Below are 14,386 nucleotides of genomic sequence, written 5' to 3'. Positions count from 1 at the left end.
CAAAATATTGTTCCTAGCCCCCATAAAATTTACTAATACTTTCTTCCTTCAAGGATATCTTATATCTAATTTTATGTGTTTGGTATAAAAATATGCCAATTGTTTAACTTTTGATGCAAAAATCCTAAAAAATATAAAGACTTTTCCTATTTTTTTCCCTGAGGTAATTGGGGTTAAGTGACTTGCCCACAGTCACACAGCTAGGAAGTATTAAGTATCTGAGACCAGATTTGAACTCAGGTCTTCCAGACTTCCATGCTGGTCCATTGAACCACCTAGCTGCCCCCAAGACCTTTCCTATTAAGGAAATGATTAAATGCATTTGTCTAAAACCAAGAGTTATTATTTCTTTTAATAGATGAATACTGAATATTTTCTCTGTATGATCAGGGTGAAATAATAATAACAATAATAGTTAACATTTATATAGTAGCTACTATTTGCCAGGCACTATAGTAATTGCTTTACAATTATTATCTCATTTGCTTCTTCCAACAACCCTGGGATATTTTCATCACCGTTTTATAGATGAGGAGACTGAGGAAAACAAGTTAAATGACTTGCCCAGAGTTACATATGTACTAAATGTCTAAGACCATATTTAAATTCAGTTCATTTTGATTTCAGGCCCAGTATTCTTCCTGCTTAGCATCTACCTGGATTTATCTCCGTTCTTTTTGACATAATATTTGAAATACTAGTTGTAGTATAAGACAGGAAAGAAGAGATAATTTTTGATCCTTATCTATATTCACTATTTTCTTTGCTTCTTAGATAATAGTAATATTTCATTGAATTTCGGCATTACAAGTAATTTAATCCTCCCTCAGTTGATGAGTGCCTGCTTTCTTTCTAGTACAAAACATGACATAAATATTATTTTTGTTTATTAGACCATTATTTTGCTTCAGTCTAATTAATGTTTATATATGTGAGTATTTTTTCAAAAAGAACTTTTTTCTAAATTACATACACATATCTTTTTTTTTTTTACTTTTGCTATTTATATGATTAATTTAGCTAATTGCTTTTCAAATGTTAGATCACCTTCACCTTTATTATTGTTAATATTTTAAATATAATTACTTAGTTTTCTTTCAATAGATAATATTGATCCATAGATATTTATTTCTACTTTATTCTTCTTCAGTTTTTTTTCCTCCTTAGAACTATATCTTTTTAACATTTTATTTTTTCTGAATATATGTAACATTATTTTTTAAAATTTTTGATTTCCAAATTTTCTGAGTCCCTGCCTTCCCTACTACCTCATTGAAAAGGCAATCAATTTGATATAGTTTACATAGGTACAGTCATGCCAATCAATTCCATCAACAAGGCATTACTATCCTCATTTTCTCATATATCCATCCAACATTTGATATTTCCCTTTTCTGTCACATTAGCAAATCTGACAGGTATAAGGTGATACCTGAGAACTATTTTAATTTACATTTCTCTAATCAGTAATGATTTGACACTTTTTCTATATGAATACAGAAAGCTTTGATTTCCTTATCTAAAGCTGTCCTTTCATATTCTTTGAAAATCTATCATTTGGGAAACATAGCTTCATAAATTTGGCTCAGTTCACTAAATATGTGATAAATGAGGTCTTTATCAGAGGAATTTACTAGAAAAAGTTTCCCCGGTTTTCTGCTTTTTTTTCTTAATTTTTACTGAATTGATTTCATTTTTGTGAAAACTTTTAAAATTTATATAATCAGAATTATCTGTTTTATATCTCATACTGGTCTTTCTTATTTGGTCATAAATTCTTCCCTTATCCTTAGATCTGAGAAATAAACTATTAATTAATTTGCTTTATGTCTAAACTATGTTCAGACTTTAATCTTCTTTCAGTATACAGTGTGAGATGTTGGCCTAAACCTACTTTCTGCAAAATTCCTTCCCAATTTTCATAGAATTTTTGTCCCCAAAGGTTGGATCATTGGGTTTATCAAACATTAGATTGCTATGATCATTTACCACTGTGTATTCTGTATCTTATGTACAATACTCCTCTTACACTGTATTTTTTTAGCAAATACCAGAATGTTCTGATGATTACTGTTTTCTAATAGTTTGAGTTCTGGTATGACGAAGCCATCTTCACTTCCCCCCCTCATTGATTCCAATGCTGTTCTGCCCTTTTATTTTTCCAGATGAACATTGTTATTATTATTTCTGGCTCAGCAAAATAATGGCCCTGAATAAATTAATTTCACAGAATTGTCATTTTATTATATTAGTTTGGTCTACACATGAATAATTAATATTTTTCAATTGTTTAAAACTGATATTTGTGTAAAAAAATTGTGTTTTATTACTGTGCTTATGTAATTCCTGAGTTTATCTTTGCTGATAGATTCTAAAATATTTTATATTGTCTATAGGTATTTTATATACAATTTTTATTTCTATCTCTTGCTACTGGATTTTGTTGGTATCATATAGAAATGGTGGTGACTTAGGTAGATTTAACTTGTATCTTGAAATTTTATTCAAGCTGTTAATTATTTCAATTAGTTTTTTAATTGATTCTCTAAGATTCTCCAAATATATCATCTTATCTTCTTCAGAGAGTGATAGTTTTGTTTCTTCTTTTCCTATTGTCATCTCTCTCACTTTTTTCTTCTCTTATTGCTATAGCTAACATTCATATTATAATAATGAATAATAGCAGTAATAATAGGCATCCTCACTTCATTCTTGATCTTATTGAAAAGGTTTCTAGTTTATCCCCACTACAGATACAAACTTTCTAGTGGTTTTAGATAGGTAATACTTATCATTTCAAGTAAAGCTACATTTATTATTCCTATGTACTTTAGTGTTCTTAAAGGGAATGGTGCTGCATTTTGTCAAAAAATTTTCTGCATCTATTGAGTAACCATATGATTTCTGCTGGTTTCATTGTTTATATAGTCAATTGTTCTGATAGCTTTCTTAATATTGAATCAGACCGACAGTCCTGGTATAAAAACCCACTAATAATTTTTGTGACATATTACTATAATATTTTTGGTAAAATTTTATATTCTTTAAAGTGCATCAATATTTATTGGTGAAATTATAATTTTCTTTCTTTTGGGTTTTTCTGGTTTAAGTATCAGCATCACATTGTTTCATAAAAGGAATTTTGTAGGATTCCTTTCTTGCCCATTTTTTCAAATAATTTATATAATATTATAATTAATTGTTCTTTAAATGTATGGTAGAATACATTTGTGAATCTATCTGGCATTGCATACTATTTTTTTAAAGCTTTATTCAATTTTGTTTCCTCAGGATTAAAGTATTTTATTACCTCTTCTCTCAGTCAAAGAAATTTATAATTTTTTTTTGGTAAATATTCATCTATTTTACTTACCTTATTAGAATTATTGACACATGATTTCACAAAATAATTCCCAATAATTGCTTTAATTTCATCTTCATTGATGGTAAATTAATCCTTTTCATTTTTTCATACTGATAATTTGATTTTCTTTTTTAAAATAAAATTAAACAATAGATTGTCTATTTTGTCTGTTTTATCATAAAACTATCTTTATTTATTAGTTCAATTATTTTCTTATTTCAATATTTATTATTCTATTTTCAATTTCAAATTTTATTCAATTTCCTTTGTTTTTCATGATTTTCAATTTGATGTTTAATTGGGGATTTTTAATTTGTTCTTTTATTAGTCATATGCCCAAGTCATTTTTCTGTTCTTTTTCTATTTTATTGATGCAAGCATTTAGAGATATACATTCTCCCTTCAGTATTTCTTTTCTTATTCTCCATAATTTTTTGTTAAATTTTCTCATTGTTATCATTCTTTTAGATGAAATTGTTGTTTCTATGATTTGTCCTTTGACTCATTAACTTATTTTATAATTTGAATGATTAGTTTCCAATTTTTAATCTATATTTAATGCAATTATATCATCACATTATGATCTGGAATTGATATATTTAATTTTTTTTGTTTTTCTGCATTTCATATGGAAGTGTCCTCTCCCCACTTCCTACCCCCACATCCCATCACTAATACGTAGTCAGTTTTCATGTCAGTGCCATATGCTAACATTTATTTCCTCCTATAACTCTTAATTTTTTTCTTTCAGAATTTGGATGCTCTACCATTTGGTTCACATACGGTTTAGTATTGATATGACTTCATTGTCTAGGCTTTCTTTTATCAAATTTTTTTTTCTTATTCTCTCTTTTGATTAGATCTACTTTTGTTTTTGTTTTGTCTGAGATCATGATTGTTATTTGCTTTTGTGCTTTACTTCAGTTGAAGCATTAAAGACTGTTCTAGTCCATTACTTGTTCTCTCTGTCTTTCTCTGTCTCTTTGTCTGTCTGACTCTGTTTCCCTCTGTCTCTCTATCTCTGTCTATGTGTATGTGTGAGTGTGTCACACTTTCTGTGTGTCTTTCTGTGCTAGTCTTAAGTTCACACCAACCCAATCCTCTGTCTTCCTTGTAGAAGAAGATAGATTTCTATACCCAATTAAATGTATATGTTATTCTATCTTTGAGCTATTTTTTCCCCCTGAAGGATACTTCTCAATTTCACTGGATAGGTGACTATCAGTCATAATCTTAGCCCTTTTGTCTTCTGGAATATCTTATTCTAAATCCTGTAATTTTAAAATATATAAGCTGCTAAATCATATTATCCAAAGTGTGACTTCATGATATATATATATATCATGATTTAGAATTTGGTTATAATATTCCTGATTCTGTTTTGGAATCTTTTTCAGATAGTGATTAGTGGATTCATTCAATTTCTAGTTTGCTTTCTGATTCTAGGATATTAGGGCAGTTTTTCTTGATAATTTAATGAAAAAATTATTTCTTTTTGTAACAAACCTACCTGACTTCTCTCACCATAATACTTAAGAAAATACCCTTAAGAAAACAGAATAAGTCAAATGATAAAAGAAGCATAAAGATTGAAGGAAAAAAAAAACCTTAAAAAACAGAATTGCATAAATGGGGAAAAAAGGTACAAAAGCTTGCTTAAGAAAATAGTTCCTTAAAATAGAATTGGGCAACAACAAGCTAATGTTGCCATAAGACATCAAAACTTATAAGACAAATTAAAAATGACTGGGGAAATAAAAGAAAATTTAAACTATGTCATTGGAAAAACAACTTTCCCAGAAAAGAAATAATTTTATTTTGACATCTTAGCCCTGCAATTAAGACTATATTTGTTAAATAAAATAAATTAAGTAGTATGCATTCATTCCAAATTATTTGGCATCATTTTTGTGTCATAGATAACTAAATTATTTTATAATTTTTTCTGGAAAATTAATAGTTCTCAGATTTTATCTATTTGATATTTTATTACAGATTTGCTTTAGCTTAGAGAAATCTCATGCATTTGACCATGGTTTGTCTTTAGCTTCTAGCCTAATATTATTCTTCTGTCTCAGCATTTTAAAATTTGAATATCCCATTCTCTTTTCCATTACCTACTGCTTTAGAGAATTTCTTCATAATTTCTTCAAAGCAATTTATTCTCATTTCTTAAAATTCTTATCAGTGGAACCTAATTCTTTCCCCATTTCTTCCTGTGATTATTTAACTGACCACTTAAACTGTTACAGAAATTTTGTGATAGTTTCATGATAATTTTCAATTTAGCAGTTTTATTTGTTTAAGGTTTTTTAAGCATTATATTTCAATTCTAGACTTTTTTAACCTAACTTAATTTTATTCTTTAGTATTTATCATTATATTGGGACCTATTTTCATTCTCTTTTGTATATTCTTTGAGGTTTTTTGTGATAAAATTCTTTTGTATCTCTTTCTTTTATTTTTCTTCATTTGTCACTCTAATCTGTTGACATTAATTCTTCTAGTCTTTTTGCCTTGGGGTCACCACTTTTGTTGAATGCAAATATTTAACTTGGAGAGTATTAGTCTATGAACCATGGTAATCAGGCCAAAGTTGGGTAAGCAGACAATTTTTAAGGGCACGTTTTCTACCTCCTTCCTCACATATGGAGCTTAACAGTATGATCCTTAAAAGGCTTCTCAGATACCCAGGAGGCTGCCAAATCCCACTGCTACATCCAGTGAGAAAATGATCCTATAGTTTCAGTCACCTGTGCCCAAAGTTATGGCTATAGTCATAGGCCCAGTATCCACACCTACTGTTTCATCACTCTCCCATCACCACAGTACTCTGAGATAGGTAAAAATGGTAAAATGGTATGGGTGATGTCTTTTGTTTTATATATAAACTGGATTTAAGTAAGACAGAGTTGCCAATTGGCAGATGAAATTATGATTATGGTGATATAAACTGTGTCCCCTTAATCTTTGAGGGGGTGTACCTGGGATAGAGAAACCCTAAAATCTCAACCCCTTGGGACCTTTGGGAGAGGCCCCACCCTCCTATTCCTAGGGGAAACTCCCATGGCAATCTCCACCTACAATTCAATTGGAGATCTTGGCTTGGAGCATAATCACCACTTTTTATTGAATTGAAAATTAGCTCCTAATCTCTCTAGCCTCAAACCATAGAAGGCTAATAAAAATAGCCTTCTCTGAACCCCAAATCTTTGCTAAATCAGGATTTGGCCCACTGAGAAGTTGTTTCTTAGTGTAAACCTATCCTTGCCAAAACCTTTCTTTGCTAATTCCTGATCAGGAAAGCCCACTGAGAAATTGTTTCTTTTTTTTTTTTTTTTTTTTTTTTTTTGCCAAAACCTCGCCTGCAGATGGGGATTGTGAATTCTTTTGCAAAAACCCATGACACTAGCCTGGGGATCTCTTACCCCTCATTTTTCATTTCAATAATGTCATTAAGGCCCAATGTCATAGAACCCACTAACTGATTCACAAACACTTAGAAGTGTCCAACTTAACAATAAAAAAAGAAAAACTCAAACAGATAAAGAATATTTATTCCCTGTACTATATACTCCAAATTACATATAATAAAGAGAAATACAAATCAAGATAATCCTGCACTTTCAACATACCCTTGAGCAGTTTGTAAAAATGGCAAAAGATAGTAACAATCCAAGTTGGAGGTCAGTGTTTGTGAAACTATGAATTACTATAACTATTTTAGAAGGCAATTTAGATTTTTGTAAATAAAGCTACTTTACACATCCCTCCCTTACTTTAATTCACTTGTATACCATAGCATCAGCTTCCCAATGTCATAGTTCTCTTAGAGAATAAACAACAACCACATCTGCTAGGCACACACACACACACACACACACACACGTATATATGTTTATATGCACATATATGTATATGTACACATACAGGGAAGTAACTTACAGAAAGAAAGGTTTCCACTTACATCAAAATATAGCACCTCTTCTTTTATTTCTTAAATTTATTTATCTAGTTAATAGCATTTTACTTTTCCCTAGTGGCATGTCAAGAACATTTTTGCATTCATTTTAAGAAGAATTTGAGTTTCAATTTTTTCTTCCTTCCTCTCTCCCCTCGAGGCTCTGTTCAGAATATAGTAGATATTCTGATATAGTTTAAAACATGTGTGATCATGTAAAGCATATTTCCATATTATACATTTTCAAAAGAAGAAACAGATCAAAAGTAAAAATACAAGAATGAATAAAGTAAGTGGAAAAAATGCATCAATCTGTGTTCAGAATTCATCAGTTCTTTATCTGGTTGTGGATAGGATTTTTCTTCCTGAGTTCTTTGTAATTTTCTTGGATCTTTATATTCCCAAGAAGAGTTGAGTCAATCATAATTGATCATCCTACAATGTTGCTTATCCTGTGTACAATCTTGTGATGACCGCGTATTTAAAATCAGCCGGAGTCAGGAATTCAGGTTAATGGAAAAATCTTCAATCTTTATTGAAGTGGCGAGGTGAAAAAGGATTGCAATAGCAATATGGGCAGCTGCGACAGGAAGTCAGCTAGCAGAGAGGGATTGGAGATGAAAGGCCGTGGCAATGGCAATGTGAGCAGCTGTGTCAAGACGCCAGCCAGCAGTCTCTCCTTCTGCTTCCCTTCCCACTCCCTTCCCTCCACCCACCAAAAATGTCATTTCCTATACAATACATTAGGATTTGCACAAAGAGTAGGCGGGGCCATTCTTTCTCTAAGCATATATATTAATAGAGTATGGTCTAATTACTATTTAACCTCACGTGCTTGGGACCTCAGTGCATCAACTCAAGCCTCAACCCATTACACAATCTTCTCCTGGTTCCATTAATTTCAGTTTCCATCAGTTCATTCAAGTCTTTCCAGGATTTTTCTGAAATCTATCTGTTAATCATTTCTCATTGCACAATAGTATTCCATAACATTCCTATATCACAGTTTCTTTAGCTAGTCTCCAATTGATGTGCATCCTCTCAATTTTCAGGCAATTTTCAATTGCCACCAATGAAAAGGGCTGCTAGTAATGTTTTTGCACATGTAAATCCTCTTGCCCTTTCTATGATCTCTTTGGGATACAAATCTACTAGTGCTATTACTGGATCAATGAGTCAACCAAATGTTGACCTTTGAGGCATAATTCCAAGTTGCTCTTCAGAACAGTTGGATCAATTAACAGCTAGATCAACAATTCATTAGTGTCTCAATTTTCCCCTATCTCTCCAACATTTGTCACTTTTTTTTTCATTTGGCCAATTTGATAAGTATGAGGTAGCACCTCTGAAGGTTTAATTTGCATATTATTAATCAAAAGTGATCTAGAGCACTTCTACATATGTCTATAGCTTTAATTGTGTCATCTAAAAAGTGCCTGTTCTTATCCTTTGATGCTTTCTCAATTGAGGAATGCTTTGTGTTCTTGTAAATTTGACTGCATTCTTTATAAATTTGATGAATGAAGTCTTAGAGATATCTGTTATAAAAATTAATTCCTAGCTTTCTTCTTTTTTCTAATTTTGATTGTATTGGTCTTGTTTATACAAAAACTTTTTAAATTTAATATAATAAAAATAATCCATTTTGCATTTTGTAATGCTCTCTGTCTCTTGTGGGTCATGAATTTTCCCTCTTCCCATAGATCTGACAGGTAGAGTATTCCTTGATCTTCTAATTTGCTTATGATATCTAATATTTTATTTATCTCCTTGGTTTATTTCTTGTTTATTTTTTAATTGAATTCATCAAGTTCTGAAAGGGGACAATTTAGGCATCCCACTAGTATAGTTTTGCTGCCTATTTCTTCCTATAAGTGGAAAGAAGGTAAATATTTATTTTGGTTGTTGTTATTACTGAGTAGTTTCAGTCATTACTCCATATAGGATTTTCTTGGCAAAGATACTGGAAGGGTTTACCATCGCCTTTTCCAGCTCATTTTGCAGATGAATAAATGAAGGCAAACAGTAAAGAGACCTGCATAACTGGTAAATGTCTAAGACTGGATTTGAATTTGTGTTCCTGACACTACGCTTGGCATTCCATCCACTGTGGTACATACTTACACCAATACAACAATCAAAAGTGAATGTTGCAAAAGTATAAAGAACATGCTTGGCCCAAAAAGTGGCATATGGAAGACAAACACCCCTTTTTCTTTGCAGAGGTACATGAGTGTGCAGCAAAACACATAACAAGATGTTTTCAATGTTTAGTATGTTTTGGTGATTTTTCTCTACATTCTTTGTCTTTTTTATTTTTTTAAAAAAAAGCTTTTCTTATTAAGGATGGCTCTGTGGGAGGGGTGGGACAGGAATTTGAAGTGTGATCTAGATAATGTGTAAACAAAAAATACCTTTTAAAAGAGTTTCCTTTAAAACTATTAAACAAACAAACAACAACAACAACAACAAAAAGAAATGAAGTCCTATTATTCAGTCTATGCTGTGCAGCTGTGTGGCCAGCTAAAGAAACTTGCCTTCATTCTCAACCTCATCTTTTCATAATCCTTTCATCTTCCTGTATTAAGAGAAATATAATTAAATTTTGAAGACTTGATCCTTTATCAAATGTTTCAATACAAGTTTTATTGTTCTTTCATGACCTTTGATACAGTGGATGAGTAAGAAGAGTTTGCGTACTACTTGGTCCTCACTGATGTTAACAGATCCTCCTTCTTCATAAATTTCAATAACCTCTCCTCTTTTTAGATTCACTCAGTCCATCTATATCACACAACTTAAAATCACCCAACTTAGATATTTGTTGCTGTGATGAACTTGACTTCAATTTGTTCTTCCTCCTTTCTTTCCTTCTTTCAAGGGGTCCAATACTTGCCTTATAGAATTCAACTTCATCACTTTTAAATAATATCGCTTTTCTACCAAAATCCCTGCACTAAAACTTTCTAATTCATTTTTTACTCAAACATTTGGATTTCATAGTTCACCAATCTCTACTACTATGACATGTGTCTTAGCTATCTCAATCACATATAGGAATGGTCATATTCATCCATAATTATGGCATCTCTGTGATTGTGCATTATAGAATTTCTTCTCTCATAATAATCTTTTGTTCTTTCATTCTACCTCATTTCTGATAAATTCAGTCTTTATCTACACATCAAACCTAATCCTTCCATTCTTCCCTGTTTTTCTAATCTACAACTTTGTCTGGTGTCATGTTCTTGCCTTTAATCTTGACAACATAATTAATAGAAGCACCTACATGTTGTCTTTCAGCATTTATTTTCTTAGATACCAAAAAAAAACTCCACCATTATCCCTTAACTTGCATGTCTCTCATAACTCTATATTAAGTTCTCTTCTCTTCATCTTTTACATTCTTTCCATTGGTGATTTCATTTTCTACCACTACTTTAGTTTTCTTGTCTATACATAAGAATTCCATATCTACATTTTTAGGCATATTATTTGCTCTTAAACCTCACGTGTCTTCATCAGAACTCATTTTCTTCCTTTCTAGATATTCCTATTCCTTTCCATCATCCAGGCAAAGACCTTGAGAGTAATCTTTGCCTTGTCTTTTTCCCTTATCCTCAGATCCTCTTAATGGCCAAATGTTACTCATGCAATCTCTGTAATATCTCTTACCTATTACCTCTTTCCTCTTATCTCTACTCACAGATCTATCACCCTAATTCAGATCCTAGTCACTTTTTACCTGGATTATTGTAGGTCAGCAAATTGACCTTGTTTCCAGTTTCTTCCTTCTCTAATATGTTCTCTATTTTAGTTGTTCTTAATGGATATATCGTGAGCCTCATTTGAAATAATGAATAGGCTTCCTAATTCTGCAGTACCCAAATTTCTTTGAAGTTTGCTTTTTGGTATCTGATCATATTTATAGCTCTGACTGAGTAATTGCAAAGCTGCTTCCTCTGCTAAAAGTCTTTTGAAAATAAGGAAAGAAGAGAGGGACAGGGAAAGGGAGGGACAAATATCCCGAAGCCTATATTATGAGTTTACAGGCTCAACTTGTTAGAAACCTTCCTTTACTGTTAACCGAAGCAATCACTGTGTTAACATGTTTTCATGGCTAGTACTATGAGGGAAAGGGGTGGAAAAGTTTGACAAGGTGATCAAAATAATCTTCCCAATAATAGCATAAATTAATCATGTCACTGTCATACTCAAAAGCTTTCAGTGGCTCTTCAATGCCCAAAGAATAAAAGAAAAGTTTCTCATTCGCAAGTTAAATGCCTTCATAATTTGATTCCTAACCATATTTCCACTATATCTTTGCATGTCTTAATATTTTTCTGTATCGTGAATGTTTGAGTTTAAATTATTATTTTAATTGAAAAACAAGGGGAAAAAACCATCATGTCTTGTACCTTAAATAAGAAAATTCAGGTTTAAATAAGAAAAAGCAGGTTTAACTGAAGAGAAATCTCTAAGAGATTATCTACCAACATACTGTTAGGTAGAGCTGGCAAACAACTGTTTATTATTGCTCAGAATTATAGCTGATGGGAAAAGAAGGATGGAATATGAATGATGGCTAATCCTTATAGAAAATTAGGCATATGATTGGTCAGGAAACCATAGGTTAAAGGGAAAAGGATATATCAGAAAAGAAAAAAAGAGATTATATCTTGGACCAAAAAAAAAAAAAAAAAAAAAAAAGTAAAGCTAAGTTTTCTGCCTTAAGTATTTGATGAAGATTAGCACATTGAATTACTGTCAGATATGTCAACAGTAACAATTTTATAATAACAACACAGAAAAGAGATAGTTGTGTTTATGAAATCCCTATGTGGAGAAAATTGATTTAATGAAGTGACTGCATATTCATCTGATCTAACCTTCAAGAGATGCTGATCTCTGAGATGTTTGAGACTATGATTTCAACTTCCTTGATCTAAGCATTTTCTGGTTTATAAAACAAGTCTGCAGGGCTGAATAAAAAGTTTTGTCCACCTCTGATTTTTCCTTCCTCTATTGTACTAGGGAATCCTAGCAGACAATTGAGTAGAATGGGGAAGAGTTCTGAAAATTTATTTTTTGGTTGTCAGAGAAAGAGAACGGAACATCATATTCAAAAACTATACTTATAATATATATTCAAATAACATATTTGTTGTTGTTGTTTTTCCCACTATCAAATCATCAATACTTAAAAATTAACAAAGCCCCATGTTGGAGGTTTTGCTGTCATTTAAAATCGTATAATACAAGAATGTTGGCTGTATGCAGTTCAGTGACTTCATTTTGAGGAAGGACCTTAATTTCCTTGTGCTTTATACTCTTTTAGATGAAAAAATGATCATTATGTGATCATAAAAATGTTTTTCTAGACATCTATGAACAACTTTATTGTGAAATATTTCAGTGACTGCTTATTGTTCTTATAATAAAAAGAGAATAAACTACTCTATCGGTTGTTTCCATGGTAACTAATACATTTATATATTGAAAGGGGACACAGAATCTTCTATATGCATTTCCTTCTTTTTGATATATGTCACTGTACATGTACATACATATTCTTATATTGGAATAAGGGAAGTCAAGGAGTACAAGGGCAATGTGCCTAAATTTATTATATTTGGTTTTTCATGCCTTATGTCCTTAACCAGACAGTAAGGGCCATGAAAATAATCTCATTCTTCTCTAATTCTTACTAAGAACAAAGTAAATGTTTCTTAACTATTTCTTGAATGAATAAATAAAAGAACAGCAGTAACAACAAAACTTTCACCAGTTCTTCTGGTTCCTGAAAATTAGTTAGATATTCATGTTTTTGTGGGATGGGTGTTTAAATTTTCTAATGAGTGCATTTAGTGGGCATCTATCTGCATGTGGTTAATCCTGTTCTGGGCTCAGTACCAAATGAATTAAGTTAACGTGATTCATATACTGTTAAGACCTTTGTATCTAAGAGAATCCATCACTTACTCAATTGGGTACATAAGTGACATACTAACTGAACAGACACCAGACATCTAAAACATTTGCAAAATTTTGTGTATTGAAAGTTATATAGAAGGGTGCATAACTAGGAGGTAATTAAAGGGAAAATAAAAGGATTTGCATTTTAAAAGGAAGTAAGGTCAATTGCTAGAAGAAGAGAAATCATTACTTTTTACAGATGTTTTGAGGAAGCTTTGAGGAGTTGGCACTCTAGTAGCCCTCTAAAATCATCTCCAGACCATTATTCCTTTACTACAATCCCTAATTCTTTTCTTAGAAATTTCATGTTCTCCATTTATGAGTTTCTTCATTCCTTCTTGTTCCTATCTCTACCCAGGGGATATTTTCCCATCTTAAAAAAAAAAAAAATTAGTACCTACCTCAAGATATTTCTCTCACGATCATTATATACTTCAACAATGATACTGTTTGAGGATGTATTCTGATGGAAGTGGATCTCTTCGATAAAGAGAGCTAATTCAGTTTCAATTGATCAAAGATGGGCAGAAGCAGCTACACCCAAAGAAAGAACATTGGGAGATGAATATAAACTGCTTGTATTTTTGTTTTTCTTCCCGGATTATTTATGCCCTCTGAATTCAATTCTCCCTGTGCAACAAGAAAACTGTTCAGTTCTGCACAAGTATATTGTATCCAGGATATACTGTAACCTATTCAACATGTAAAGGACTGCTTGCCATCTGGGGGAGGGGGTGGAGGGAGGGAGGGGAAAAATCAGAACAGAAGTGAATGCAAGGGATAATGTTGTAAAAAATTACCTTGGCATGAGTTCTATCAATAAAAAGTTATTTAAAAAAAAAAAAAGATATTTCTCTCACTCCATTAAAGATTTTAGTATTTGTGTTGACAACTCATCTAACAAATCATCCACCCAATTCTTAAATATTTCCATAGTAATCCTCTCCCTCCTTCTCCATTCAAAATCACCATGAAATTGAAACATTTCCTGATCTTTAAAATTGCTCTCTTAACTACAACTTCTTATCCTTTCATATCTTTCTCTATTACTGAAGCTAACGCTACATTTGGGGCAGCTAGAATAG

Source organism: Antechinus flavipes, chromosome 5 (genome assembly GCF_016432865.1).
Source record: "Antechinus flavipes isolate AdamAnt ecotype Samford, QLD, Australia chromosome 5, AdamAnt_v2, whole genome shotgun sequence".
Taxonomy (NCBI): Eukaryota; Metazoa; Chordata; class Mammalia; order Dasyuromorphia; family Dasyuridae; genus Antechinus; species Antechinus flavipes.
Note: the sequence above shows the minus strand (reverse complement) of the source record.